At 44.6% G+C, this 13382-nt stretch overlaps 1 protein-coding gene across 3 annotated transcripts in view; it reads right to left on the minus strand.

Annotated features, from left to right (window-relative positions):
- Nucleotides 1-13382, minus strand: part of STON1 (stonin 1) — a 65596-nt gene that overhangs the window by 23200 nt on the left and 29014 nt on the right. The window lies entirely within an intron of this gene.

Consider the following 13382-nt stretch of genomic DNA (forward strand, 5'->3'; position numbering starts at 1 on the left):
AAAAATATTTGCACTCTCATATTCACTGCATCATTATTTACAATAGTCAACAGATGGAAACAACCTAAATGTTAATTGATGGATGGATGCATAAAGAAAATGCAGTATATTCATACAATAGAATATTATTCAGTATTAAAAGGAAGAAAATTCTGACGCAAGTTGCAACATAGATTAACCTTCAGCACATTATGCTAAGTGCAGTAAGCCCATCACAGAAGGACAAATCCTACATGACTCCTCTTATACGAAGTATGTAAAGTAGTCTAACTCATACCGCAGAAAGTAAAATGGCATTTGCCAGGAACTGGGAGTAGGTAAAAATGGGAAGTTGCTGTTCAGTGGATATAGTTTCAGTTATGTAAGATGAAAAGGTTCTAGAGATTTGCTGTACAACAATGTGCATATCGTTCATAACACCATTTTTAACAGTTGAAAACTTTTAAAAGAGTAGATTTCCTGTTGTGTAGTTTCATTTACCACAAATGAATAAAACTGAAATACATTTGAATCAACTCAATAAATCTTTATTTGAGTGATCACTATGTACCCAGACCTTGTTAGTATTGTGAAAAACACAGGAGGAGAAGATTAAAAATCCAATTTATAATGAACTTATAACCCATTGACAGTCCAAAAATATGTGAGGTTTACACTTTAGAAGCATTTTCAAATTCACAATCTCGTTTATCAAAAAGACCCTGTGAAGTGTATTATTATTCCTGTTTCATAGCTGAGATGACTTGGCTTTAGGTTCATTGCCTAAAGTCGCCCAGCCAGTAAGAGGTAGAGCCAGAATTTTTTAAATAACAGCTTTACTGAGATATAATTCTTATACCATGAATTCACCCTTTTAAAAAAGTGTCAGTTCAGTGGCTTTTAGTATGTTTAGTATGTTAACACAATTGTGAAACTATCACAACTATCAAATTCCACAACATTCTTTCTTTTCTTTTTTTTTTTTTTTTTCGAGATGGAGTTGCACTCTGTCGCTCAGGTTGCAGTGCAGTGGCACGATCTCGACTCACTGCAACCTCTGCCTCCAGGGTTCAATCGATTCTCCTGCCTCAGCCTCCCAAGTAGCTGGGATTACAGGTGCACGCCACCACACCCGGCTAATTTTTGTACTTTTAGTAGAAACAGGGTTTCACCATGTTGGCCAGGCTGGTCTCAAACTCCTGATCTCAAGTGATCCACCTGCCTCGGCCTCCCAAAGTGCTGGGATTACAGGTGTGAGCCACTGCACCTGGCCAAATTCCACAACATTCTTATCATCCCAATAATAAACCCTGTATGCTTATTAGTAGTCACTCCACATACTCCCCTCCCCACAGGCCCTGGAAACCACTAAACTACTTTCTGTCCCTGTGAATTTGCCTATTCAGGACATTTTATGTAAACTGAATCATACAACATATGGCTTTTGTGTCTGGCTTCTTTCACCTAGCATAATGTTTCCAAGGTCATCCATGTGGTAGCACATATCACTGCTTCCTTCCTTTTCAAGGCTGAAGAGTAGTCCACTGCATGGAAATATCACACTTTGTTTATCCATTTATCAGTTGATAGACATTTGGTTTGTTTCCACTTTTTAGTTATTTTGAAAAATGCTGCTCTGAATATTTGTGTATAAGTTTCGTGTGATCCTTTTTCTTGAGTATATACCTAGGTGTGGAAAAACCAGGATTTGAATACAGGTCACTTCAGCCCAACCTGATACAACAAATTACTGAAATTATTCTAATGACACCAGAGGCAGTGAAGTGTAAGGACCACAACACTGATGTGGGGCTTGGGTAACCCAAATTCTGGGCACCGCTCTGTCACTCACTAGCTGTGTGCACAGCCTCTCCAGACATTCAGGGATTACACTAGAATGAGCTCTGTGGTCCTTTCCAACTCCAAAGTGATGCTATGGCGGCTGACATCCAGTGGAAAATCTTGTCAAAAGCAGAAATTGTATTACCACTAAATACATGGGCTTTAGTGCTGGGATATTTATTTATTTATCTTTCAGAAGTGGGATCCTGCTGTTTCCAAGGCTGGTCTCAAATTCCTGGGCTGAAGTGATCCTCCTGCCTCAGCCTCCCAAGTAGCTGGGATAGGGCAAACGGCCCAAACTGACAGAAAATGAAAGTCCCTGAGATCTACTGATGTAAAAATGCAAACCCTGCTGGAATCATGCCCGTGGGAAAGGCCTATTTTTCTCCCTCCAGCCCACTGTCTTGCCTCCCCTTGTGGATAATGAAGCTTCAACCAATGCAATCATTCAACCTTGGAAACCAGCCAAGACAAAAAGTGACAGGGCCTGGGGCTCCGCTAGGGACAGAGCACTCACTGTTGTCATTTGCTGCATCCACACATTCCTGAGGGCACAAAAACACACAGCGGAGGGCAGCCCAGGCTGCTGGCTCCCTGGAGGCCATTTCACTGTCACTGCCCTTAGGCTGAAGTTGCTGTGAAGCACCTTCCCTCAGAGCAGGGAGAGCAGGGTTTTGATGGGACCCACCAGGAGGCTCACAGGTAGGAAATCAGCAGCACTATTTCTCCATCTCACCCTCTTCAGAAGGCCAAAATAACCCTCCTATAGGGGTGAGAGCTCAGGAAAATATTTACTTTAGTTGGGTTTATTAAAAAGAAAAGAAAAAAAGGAAATAATTCCGTTTCAGACTGAATACGATTCTGATGTATGCCAAAAATTTCACCTCATCAGTTTTCCTTGTAGCTTCAAAATTTGCAACAGTGGTGTTGGTTTCTTCAGTTTTTGCTTATTATGAGACAAATAAACTGATTTCCACAAGCAGGACAAAAGAAATCAAGCCCATTACTTTGTAAGCAGCCCTGAATTTTTTAAAAGCAAACTTACACAAACATCTCCTACCTTGAAACCCAGATCTATGCAAAGTGCACTCCTACCCCCTCACTGTCTACCTTTCACCCCCATCCAGGACTCTTCCATAGGAGTCACTCAGCAAATGTGATGTGAGTTTATTCAACCAAATAGAACTTCATATGGTGCCCAATAGGAACCCAAACCTTTGTCCTGGAAGTTTAATACTGTTCTGGAGTCAGCAGCTCTGATTCCCCATTGTCGAGGGGAGGCCTGTTTCCCACTGCCCTCCTCTTCCTCCCCTCTTCAATCTCTTGCTATCTTCCTTTATTAATCCTTTTTGTTTTTTCCCGAGATGGAGTCTTCCTCTGTCACCCAGGCTGGAGTGTAGTGGCATGATATTGGCTCACTGCAACCTCTGCCTCCCAGGTTCAAGCAATTCTCCTGCCTCAGCCTCCTGAGTAGCTGGGATTACAGGCGCCCACCACCATGCCAGGCTAATTTTTGTATTTTTAGTAGAGACGGGGTTTCACCATGTTGGCCAGGCTGGTCTCGAACTCCTGACCTTGTGGTTCACCTGCCTTGGCCTCCCAAAGTGCTGGGATTACAGGCGTGAGCCACCGTGCCCAGCCTATCAGTCCTTTTTACACTTGCTTCCGTTTCTCTTACCTCTTTCACCTGATCCTTCTACATGACTTCATCTTTCTATTCTGGTCTCAAAACCCCCACCAGCCAGTTGGCACAAAGTCAACAACTAAGATCAATTTCATGCAGCACCTTCTTTCCCTTTCCTTCTCTCCTAATCCTCTCACAGGAAAGGGGGCCACACCCTGTCCAGAGCCTTGGTCTGTTAGAAGCCTATTGGGTCTCCGAGAGATAAGAAGGCTAAGAGAAGTTTAGATGCATTTTCCTCAGTCATCTGCTACTTTACCCTATGCACTTTGAGACACTGGAATCCAAGAGTATTCAAGGGGCAGCATCTATGTAATTTCAGTTTTGTTTCGTTCCTGCATTACAGTAGGGTTGGTCTAGATATGTACCTGTTCCTCCCAGAAAGCCCTTCAAAGGCAACGTCTCATTTAAACTGCATGACAATCCAGAGCAGACCACAGCTTCTGGGCACTTTCCCCAAAGTCTCAAATCCAGTTAGTGCAGAGCTGGGAACCAAAGACTCCTGGCACCAAGTCCCCAGCTGCCTTCCTCTGAAGCAAAGATTCCTCTATTTTGATTCCCTGGCTTTTCCCTCAGCTGTGGATTCCATCCCAGCCTGCATGCCCCATACTTTTCAAAGGTCTACTTTCAATCTGGAATACCCTGCAAACTCCTAGAGGACAATTCCACACAAAATTCAGAGACAAGGCCAGTCACAGTGGCCCATGCCTGTAATCCCAGCACTTTGGAAGGCCAAGGCGGGCAGATCACTTGAGGCCAGGAGTTCAAGACCAGCCTGGCCAACATGGTGAAACCCTGTCTCTACCAAAAATACAAAAATTAGCTGGCTGTGGTGGTGCTCCTCACAGCTACTCGGGAGGCTGAGGCAGGAGAATCACTTGAGCCCAGGAGGTGGAGGTTGCAGTGAGCCAAGATCACTCCACTGCACTCCAGCCTGGGGTATAGTGCAAGACTCCGTCTGGGGAAAGACAAAAAAAAAACAAAAAACAAAAAACTCAGAGACAGTTGAGACATCAAGATTCTGAATGAGGCCCAGAAAGAAAAGGAGTATGTATTATGGTGAGAATTTCTAGAAATCCATTTCTGAGGTTCGAAGGTTTCTAGGAAAGTGTTTGCTTCCTCTTTAGACTATTAGACATTTTCTTCAGCTGTCTGTTTTCAAAGCACTGAACTCAAGAAGAAATTAAAAGTAGGCACACATGCCTATTCACACCAGGAATAACAAGGATCTAGTATACAATGGTTTGCAACCTTAGACCTCAATATGTGTGACAAATGGCATTCAAAAGCCTAGCACGTGCTCTTGGATGTACCCAGAATTTAGCACTCCCCATATTTAGGGAAGCCCTGAACTAACTAATTGTCCCTACCATTTTAAGTGGTGATCAGCAATAGGAGGGTTCACACAAAACATGAACAAAGGTTGCACTTGCACACAGTTTGTACAATCCACCCCTTTCTCCCACTTAAGAAATCACATTGGAATTCTTTTTTTTTTTAATTTGAGACTGAGTCTCACTCTGTCACCCAGGCTGGAGTGCAGTGGTGCAATCTCAGCTCACTACACTTCTACCTCCCGGGTTCAAGTGATTCTCCTGCCTCAGGCTCCCGAGTAGCTGAGACTACAGATGTGCATCACCATGCCCTGCTAATTTTTGTATTTTTAGTAGAGATGGGGTTTCGCCATGTTGGCCAGGCTGGCCTCAAACTCCTGACCTCAAGTGATCTGCCTGCCTTGGCCTCCCAATGCGCTGGGATTACAGGCATGAGCCACCATGCCCAGCCTGGAATTCTTGTAAGAGTATTACGGAGATTATCATGAATTGACTCTAAATCGTTTAAAAATACATCTTTCACAAACAGCAATACCTTAAATATTATTACAAATTGATTATCTCTAATTCAAAAACACAAAATCTGAATTGCTCCAAAATTCAAAATGTTTTGAATGCCAACATGACACTCAAAGGAAAAGCTCACTTGAGCATTTTAGATTTGGGGATGCAAATATTCCAAAATCCAAAAAAATCTAAAACACTTCTGGTCTGAGCATTTGGTGTAAAGGATACTCAACCTGTAACAATATTGCAAATTACTTGCAACAAGCCCTATAAATAAGAAGCACTGGTATGGAAAAACAATCTCACAAAAAGGAATTTGAAGATAAAATCTTTCAAGCCATCATAGGAAAAAATTCATATACTCTTTGTGAGTCAGACTGAAGCTTTTTCAAGGAAAGAGCATGTCTCATTTATTAAGACATTTTCCACACTGTCAACAAATGCCTGTGACACAAATACAAAAAGCTTAATACATTTCTGATTGAATAATTTTAAATGGTCTTTTCACTTTTCCACAAATTAAGTCTCTCTACTTCCCTCCCAGTTCAAAGAATCACTGGATAAGACATTTTCCACACTGTCTACAAATGCCTGACACAAATACACAAAGCTTAATACATTTCTGATTGAATAATTTTAAATGGTCTTTTCATTTTTCCACAAATTAAATCTCTCTACTGCCCTCCCCAGTTCAAAGAATCACTGGATTTTAGGGTTAGGAAGACATTGAAGGCTTTCTGTTCAATTAACCACACTAACAAACATTTATCAAATAACTATGTGTTCATGGTGTGCTAAGGGCTGTAGGCTGTATATGCATGATCTCATTTAATACTCACAATCTCATGAAGTCATATTATCATTATTTGGTAGAAAAGGAAAATAAGTTCGGAGGAGTTAAGCTACTTGCCTAAAGTTGCCCGACCAGTAAGATGTAGAACCTAGACTGTGACCAGGTCTGTCCAGTCCCAAAGTCCAGCACCCGGAGGTCCAGAGAGATCCAATGCCTTGCTGGTGTCAGGGGTCCTGCCTTTCCTGCACTTTCCACCACCCCACCCTTCACTAATGAAATAGCACCAGGGTAGAGCCACCACCACTTCCTGGAGCCAGGAGCTCTAGATTGGAAGGATGCTGTTCTCACCTGAGAAGAGCCTATTTCTCCAGCAAGCCCACCACACATATCTGCCCCTTGGACATCAGGCTGTGGGAAAAGCAGACTGATAATTTTCCCCAAGGTTGCTCAAGAACAACAGCTCAGTACAAATTTGGGTCATTTCTGAGAATGGCTTTCATAACTCAGCTCGCCCTATTTCCTGCCCCTTCTTGACTGCATCAACTGACTGTCCTGCCCTTAGTGATGAATAATTTCTCAGAATTGTTGTCTAATAAATAGATTTAGGTGCCCTGCCTCTCTTTTAGTGGCGATTCCAGTATTCTCTGTAATTTTCCAAATTTTGTGTAACTCCCTGCAAAGTTCATCCCTCCCACACCATCATCCCCTACTCCCCTCCAACCTCAAGAGTCTACTTCTGCCGTTCTTTGCAGTTTTCCTCTACTTTTCTTCATAAACCACTCAAATAAAATGTAAATATGAAGTTCTACCTTCTCCTGTAGATTGTTGAAGTCAGATTAGATGCATGTGATAGGTGAAACAGCAATCCAGGTCATTTGGCAGCTGAAGACTTTGTCCCCACTTCAGTATGCATCTGTGGGGAAAAGCACCCCCCAATGTGGTCCCTAATGTCTGGCTCCTCTGTTTCTGCTAGATGTTGGGGGAGGACTGATGCCAAGGAGGTATTCAGCAGAGCTCAGGAAGGCATCATCGACACCTCTCAGTAGCCTCCTGGTATCAACCCAACCAAACTGTCCCTGTTGGGTCAATTCCTACTCAAGCCTCAGGAACACCCTCTCCTTCAGCAGAGGGCTGAATTGAGTCCTTTATTCCTGTGGCTTTTCTTTGCTCTCTAACAATGCTGCATAATCTACAGAAAGAATGTCTTAATTTCAGTGTGTCTGTGCGGTTCCACTGGCTGTTTTTCAAATAAGGAATTCTCAGACTCCCTATAGCGCCAGACTCCTCAAGAGCAACACTGTAACTAGACTTTAGCAGCATTTCCAAACCCTCAGTCTGTTTTTGTATGATTGGAGGGCTGCAATCTAGCTACTGTACATTCCAGAAACAACTGTATATCCTGGAAAGAAAGCCAAAGTCAGGGACAGGCCAGTGTGTTAACATGCAGCTGTGAAGAATTTTCTTAAGGGCTTGCTATGACAGTATTTAAAATACCATTCCTGGCCAGGTGCAGTGGCTCACGCCTGTAATCGTAGCACTTTGGGAGGCCGAGGCGGGCAGATCACCTGAGGTCAGGAGTCCGAAACCAACATGGCAAAACCCCGTCTCTACTAAAAATACAAAAATTAGCCGGGCACGGTGGTGGCCGCCTGTAATCCCAGCTACTCAGGAGGCTAAGGCAGGAGAATCGCTTGAACCCAGGAGGCGGAGACTGCAGTGAGCTAAGATCGCGCCATTGCACTCCAGCCTGGATGACAGGGCAAGACTGCATCTCAAAAAAAAAAAAATATAAAAATAAAATATCATTCCTGTAAAAGGCTTCATTCTAAAGGGGAAAGCGAAAGTTTGGAACAAAAAGGGATCATCAGAAAACACAATACCTTAAGGAAAATTAAAAAGCCTCACCTTCATCTTAGGTCATGGGAGAAGTGCTCACAGGCTGCATGAACCATATTATTAGCACATATGTTCTGCAGCTCATAATGCTTAATCACAAACATGTGGGGTATTTAGTTCAGCTATGTGACAGGGAATAACGTTTGTAAAATATTAAACCACAGCAAAACCTAACCATGCTTTCAAATATTGTCAGTGCTGGTTCCAGCTCAATTCCCTAACACTGCCCCTCCCCTACGGCATTTAACCTTCATTTTTCCAGCATAAACTTGGGTGCCAACTTTTTTTTTTTTTACCTTGTTCTAATAATCTGTTCATTTCCTAAATTTAGAGAATAGTGACATAGATTCTCTCTTTGACCAAATTCTAGCCAGGCTCGGAGCCTGCTTCTTGAATAGGCCTTTCAACTTCAGCCTGTAACAACTTGAACAAACACTAATATTGCTTCCAATGGCTCGAGGCCACACCACTACAACACCAGCCCCTCTTAAAGTGCCCGCCTGAGAAAACGCAAGGCTGCCTGAAGAATTCAATGTTTGTTTCAATCAATGCCTGAAGATAGGGTCCCTCTAGCGTCAGTGGGAGAGTAGGAGCCTAACTTTGATAAATGCCAGTTTGCAAACCCAGATGGATTTCACATGGACCAACCCCTCCTTCCCACTTTTTGTAATTTTTCACTTCCCTGACTCCCTTGAGCTCATTCTCCCTTTAAAATGCCCAGTCACAGGTCGGGTGTGGTGGCTCACGCCTGTAATCTCAGCACTTTGGGAGACTGAGGTGGGCGGATCACCCGACGTCAGAAGATTGAGACCAGCCGGACCAACATGGTGAAACCCCGTCTCTACTAAAAATACAAAAATTAGCCGGGCATGGTGGAGACTGAGGTGGGCGGCTCACCTGACGTCAGAAGATCGAGACCAGCCTGACCAACATGGTGAAACCCCGTCTCTACTAAAAATACAAAAATTAGCCGGGTGTGGTGGTGGGCACCTGTAATCCCAGCTACTTGGGAAGCTGAGGCAGGAGAATCACTTGAACCTGGGAGGCGGAGGTTGCAGTGAGCCAAGATGGTGCCACTGCACTCCAGCCTGGGTGACAGAGTGAAACTCCATCTCAAAAAAATAAAAAATAAAATGCCCAGTCACCTCTGTACAAATGGAAATTGAGTTTGGTTCAAGCTAGACTCTTTTCCCTGTTGCAATAGTTATTACCAATTAAAAATCTATTCTCACCACTTTAACTAATGTCCAGCTGTGTTTATCTTTGACAGTAATATGAACAGAATCCAACCCAAACTGGCTAGTCCCAGAAAATGGTCATTACATGAACAAAGAAAAGATTTGGAGTTGGGTGGGTATTCGGATTTTAGAATTTTATCCTTATTATCATGACATTTCTATGATGTATCCATACCATGTTCATGTCACTGCCATAGATGCTATAGAAATTTGCTAAGCAGGTCACTGAGCCACAGTTTCCTCATCTGTAAAATGGTAATATTAATTTTACCTCATATGTAAATTGCCTCATAAAAGTACTCGATATATGTTAGTTTTCCTTTCTCCTCCTCTGTCCCTACTCTAGCCTTTAGAACACCTGCTTTCTTTCTCCAGTCAGGAGGAAGCTAAAGAGGCCCAACTCTGGACCTTGGTTTACCATCAAGACAACTTGCTATGAATCTTTTTCTAGAACTGTGTCTCCATTCTGCCTAACTTATGACCATGCCTGTATTCTGCCCTGGGGATCTGATCATATAATTCCCTGTCTTAGATCCCTGTGCCCAATTCCCTGCTCAGGGATCCTCCTTTGTTATGGGCTTAATGTTTGTGTCCCCACAAAATTCCTATGTTGAAACCTGAATCCCAATGTGATGATATTTAGAGGTGGGGCCATTAGAAGGTAATGAGGTCATGAGTGTAGAGCCCTCATGAATAGGATTAGTACCTGTATAAGAAGCCGGAGGCTGGGCGCGGTGGCTCACGCCTGTAATCCCGGCACTTTGGGAGGCCGAGGCGGGTGGATCACGAGGTCAGGAGATCGAGACCATCCTGGCTAACACAGTGAAACCCTGTCTCTACCAAAAATACAAAAAATTAGCCGGGCGTGGTGGCGGGCGCCTGTAGTCCCAGCCACTCGGGAGGCTGAGGCAGGAGAATGGCGTGAACCTGGGAGGCGGAGCTTGCAGTAAGCAGAGATCACACCACTGCACTCCAGCCTGGGCGACAGAGCGAGACTCCTTCTTATAAAAAAAAAGAAGAAGAAGAAGAAGAAGCCGGAGGGCCAGGCGCGGTGGCTCACGTCTGAAATCCCAGCACTTTGGAAGGCTGAGGCAGGCGGATCACCTGATATCAGGAGTTCAAGACCAGCCTGCCCAACATGGTGAAACCCCGTCTCTACTAAAAATACAAAAATTAGCCGGGCGTGGTGGTGCACGCCTGTAATTCCAGCTACTCAGGAGGCTGAGGCAGGAGAATCACTTGGACCCAGGAGGCAGAGGTTGCAGTGAGCCAAGATCGTGCCACTGCACTCCAGCCTAGGTGACAGAGTGAGACTGCATCTTAAAAAAAAAAAGAAAGAAAGAAAGAAAGAAGAAATAAGGAAAAAGAAGAAGAAGAAGAGGAAAAAGAAGAAGAAGAAGAGGAAGAAGAAGAAGAGGAAGAAGAAGAAGAAGAAGAAGAAGAAGAAGAAGAAGAAGAAGAAGAAGAAGAAGAAGAAGAAGAAGAAGAAGAAGAAGAGGAGGAAGAAGAAGACACCGCCGCCACCACTGGAGGACCTAGCTCACTCTCTTTCTGCCATGTGAGGATGTAATGAGAAATCAGCCATCTGCAACCCTCACCAGAACCCAACCATGCTAGTACCCTGATCTTAGACCTCAGACTCTGGAACTGTGAGAAATAAATCTCTGTTGCTTATAAGCCACCTGGTCTATGGTATTTTGTGATAGTAGCTCAAACTTGAAGACATTCTTGAAGATACCATCTCTCAAAATGGAAAAAACTTAATAGGTTTGTGGAGAAAATACCCATGGTTAAATGCCTTTGAGAAATCCTTATCAGAAAGGGCTTACAGGTCTCTTCATGGCAATCCTTCCCAGAGCCAGTCACGGGCCTCTAACAGGAGGGAGAAACAGGTAGTTTTCCTTAAGAACCCACGTGGAGGGCAGGCGTGGTGGCTCACACCTGTAATCCCAGCACTTTGGAGGGCTGAGGTGGGTGGATCGCTTGAGTCAGGAGTTCAAGACCAGCCTGGGCAACATAGTGAGACCTCATCTCTATTAAAAGTTAAAAAAAAAAAATTCGCCAGGCATGGTGGCATGTGGCTGTAGTCCCAGCTACTTAGGAGGCCGAGGAGAGAGAACTGCTTGAACCTGGAAGGTTGATGCTGCGTTGAGCCGAAATCACACCACTGCACTCCAGCCTGGATGACAGTGAGACCACGTCTCAAAAACAACAAAAACAACAAAAACAAACAAACAAAAAAAGCCATGTGGAGGGTGTGCCTCAGAACCCTCAGGAGCATGCTGAAGACACAAGAGTCTGAGACTAGGGAACACACAGTCCACCTTTACCTCTGGACACCTCGGCCTTTTGTATTCTGTTGCCCACTGTCTGCTATGACCATGGGTACTGGCTCTGTGCCTATAGCAGCTTCTTTGACTTAGCAGGGTCTTAGCATCACTCAGGACAAGTAAGAGCCACAGATTCGTTCCCTGGGACACCAGCAGTCCGCGTAGGAGGACATCCCTGCCTTTGCTTTCCAAGACAGCAGACCAAAGAGCTTCCACACAGACCATGACTGGAATGAGCTCTTGCTTTTGACCTTGGCAAACATGTGAGGGCTTTCTTCCCCAGAGCATCCTCTGGGCATTGAGAATGGCACCTGGCAGCTCTCATCACAGCCCCTCTGACTGTCAACACTCAAGCCTCCCACCCATAGGCCCCAGGACTCTCCTGGCTAAGGTGGAGAAATCAGGGGATTTCCCATGGGAATGGGTCTCTGCAATGCTGCAGGATGCCCAGTGTGCACTCTGCCTAGGGCCATGGGGCCACAGTCTGTCTCCACTCAACCTTACCATGTCACCATTCCTGGTTACCTGCCCTTCACAGGCCTCTGGGAACCCTCCTCAGTTTCCCACTTCAGAGGGCAAGGTCAGTCAGTCTCTCATCTACAATTTGAGTAAGTAGCACTGAACTCTTGGGCTGTTCTCTCTGGGGAAAGTGAGCACCCAGTGTGTTGTTCAACCAAGTGTTGTCCAAGTTATCAAGGAGGAAGCTCCCTTAATGGGGGCTTTCCCTGTGCTGGACACAGTGCTGGGGCTCATGGTCTCAACCAGCCATCTGTCTGGCCTATAGGTCTGCTCTCCACACACAGAACCTGTAGGTGGCAAGATGGGCAACTTCTGAGCCGCAATTAAAAGGAGCTCCTCCTTCATAAGCTTCTGTGCTCTAGCCACGGCAAAGGCTCAACCCAAAAAGGCAGAAGAGCACAGAGATTTAGCATCACCAGCTTTCATGCCAAAGTCACCTGGCCTCTCATGGCATTTCTTCTACTTAGCATCTCTGAGGCAGTGTTGCTTCATATCTTTTGGCCTCACTTTCCTCTTTCTGTAAAGTGAAAATAAGTAACACCTACTTCACAAGGACCAAATAAATTAACGTTACCAAAATTCCGCATAGTAGGCACTTTAAACAAATGCTTGTCGCAAGTATGGGCAGGGTGTTCAAATCAGCATTCGCCATTGCTGCAAGCCTAGGATCCCTGAGTAGCAAGGTGGTGCCAAACCTGCAGGCGTCCCCACTGGGAGTTCTGAGGTTTCTGAACAACTCTGAATTGGTCTCTCATTCTCAAACAACAGAATATCAAGGTTCAATCCCAGTGTATTCTGATTTGAAAAATGTGTAAAATGAAAGGAACTAATTAATCAAGCAAGCCAGAACAGCACCTGGAGATGTCAAAACTAACTGGGAAAAAGACTAATCAAAAGTAACATGAGGCCAGGTGCGGTGGCTCACACCTCTAATCCCAGCACTTTGGGAGGCCAAGGTGGGTGGATTACTTAAGGTCAGGAGTTAGAGACAAGCCTGGCCAACGTGGTGAAACCCCATTTCTACTAAAAATACAAAAATTAGCTGGGCGTGGTGGCGCACGCCTGTAATCCCAGGTACTCAGGAGGCTGAGGCACGGGAATCACTTGAACCGGGGAGGCAGAGGTTGCAGTGAGCTGAGATTGCACCACTGCACTCCAGCCTGGGTGACAGAGTGAGATTCTGTCTCAAAAAAATAAAAAATAAAAGTAATGTGGGAACTTCATACATGTGGCTGACGACTGAAAGGTGAAAACCTGAAAACC

The sequence above is a fragment of the Pan paniscus genome, chromosome 12 (genome assembly GCF_029289425.2).
Source record: "Pan paniscus chromosome 12, NHGRI_mPanPan1-v2.0_pri, whole genome shotgun sequence".
Taxonomy (NCBI): Eukaryota; Metazoa; Chordata; class Mammalia; order Primates; family Hominidae; genus Pan; species Pan paniscus.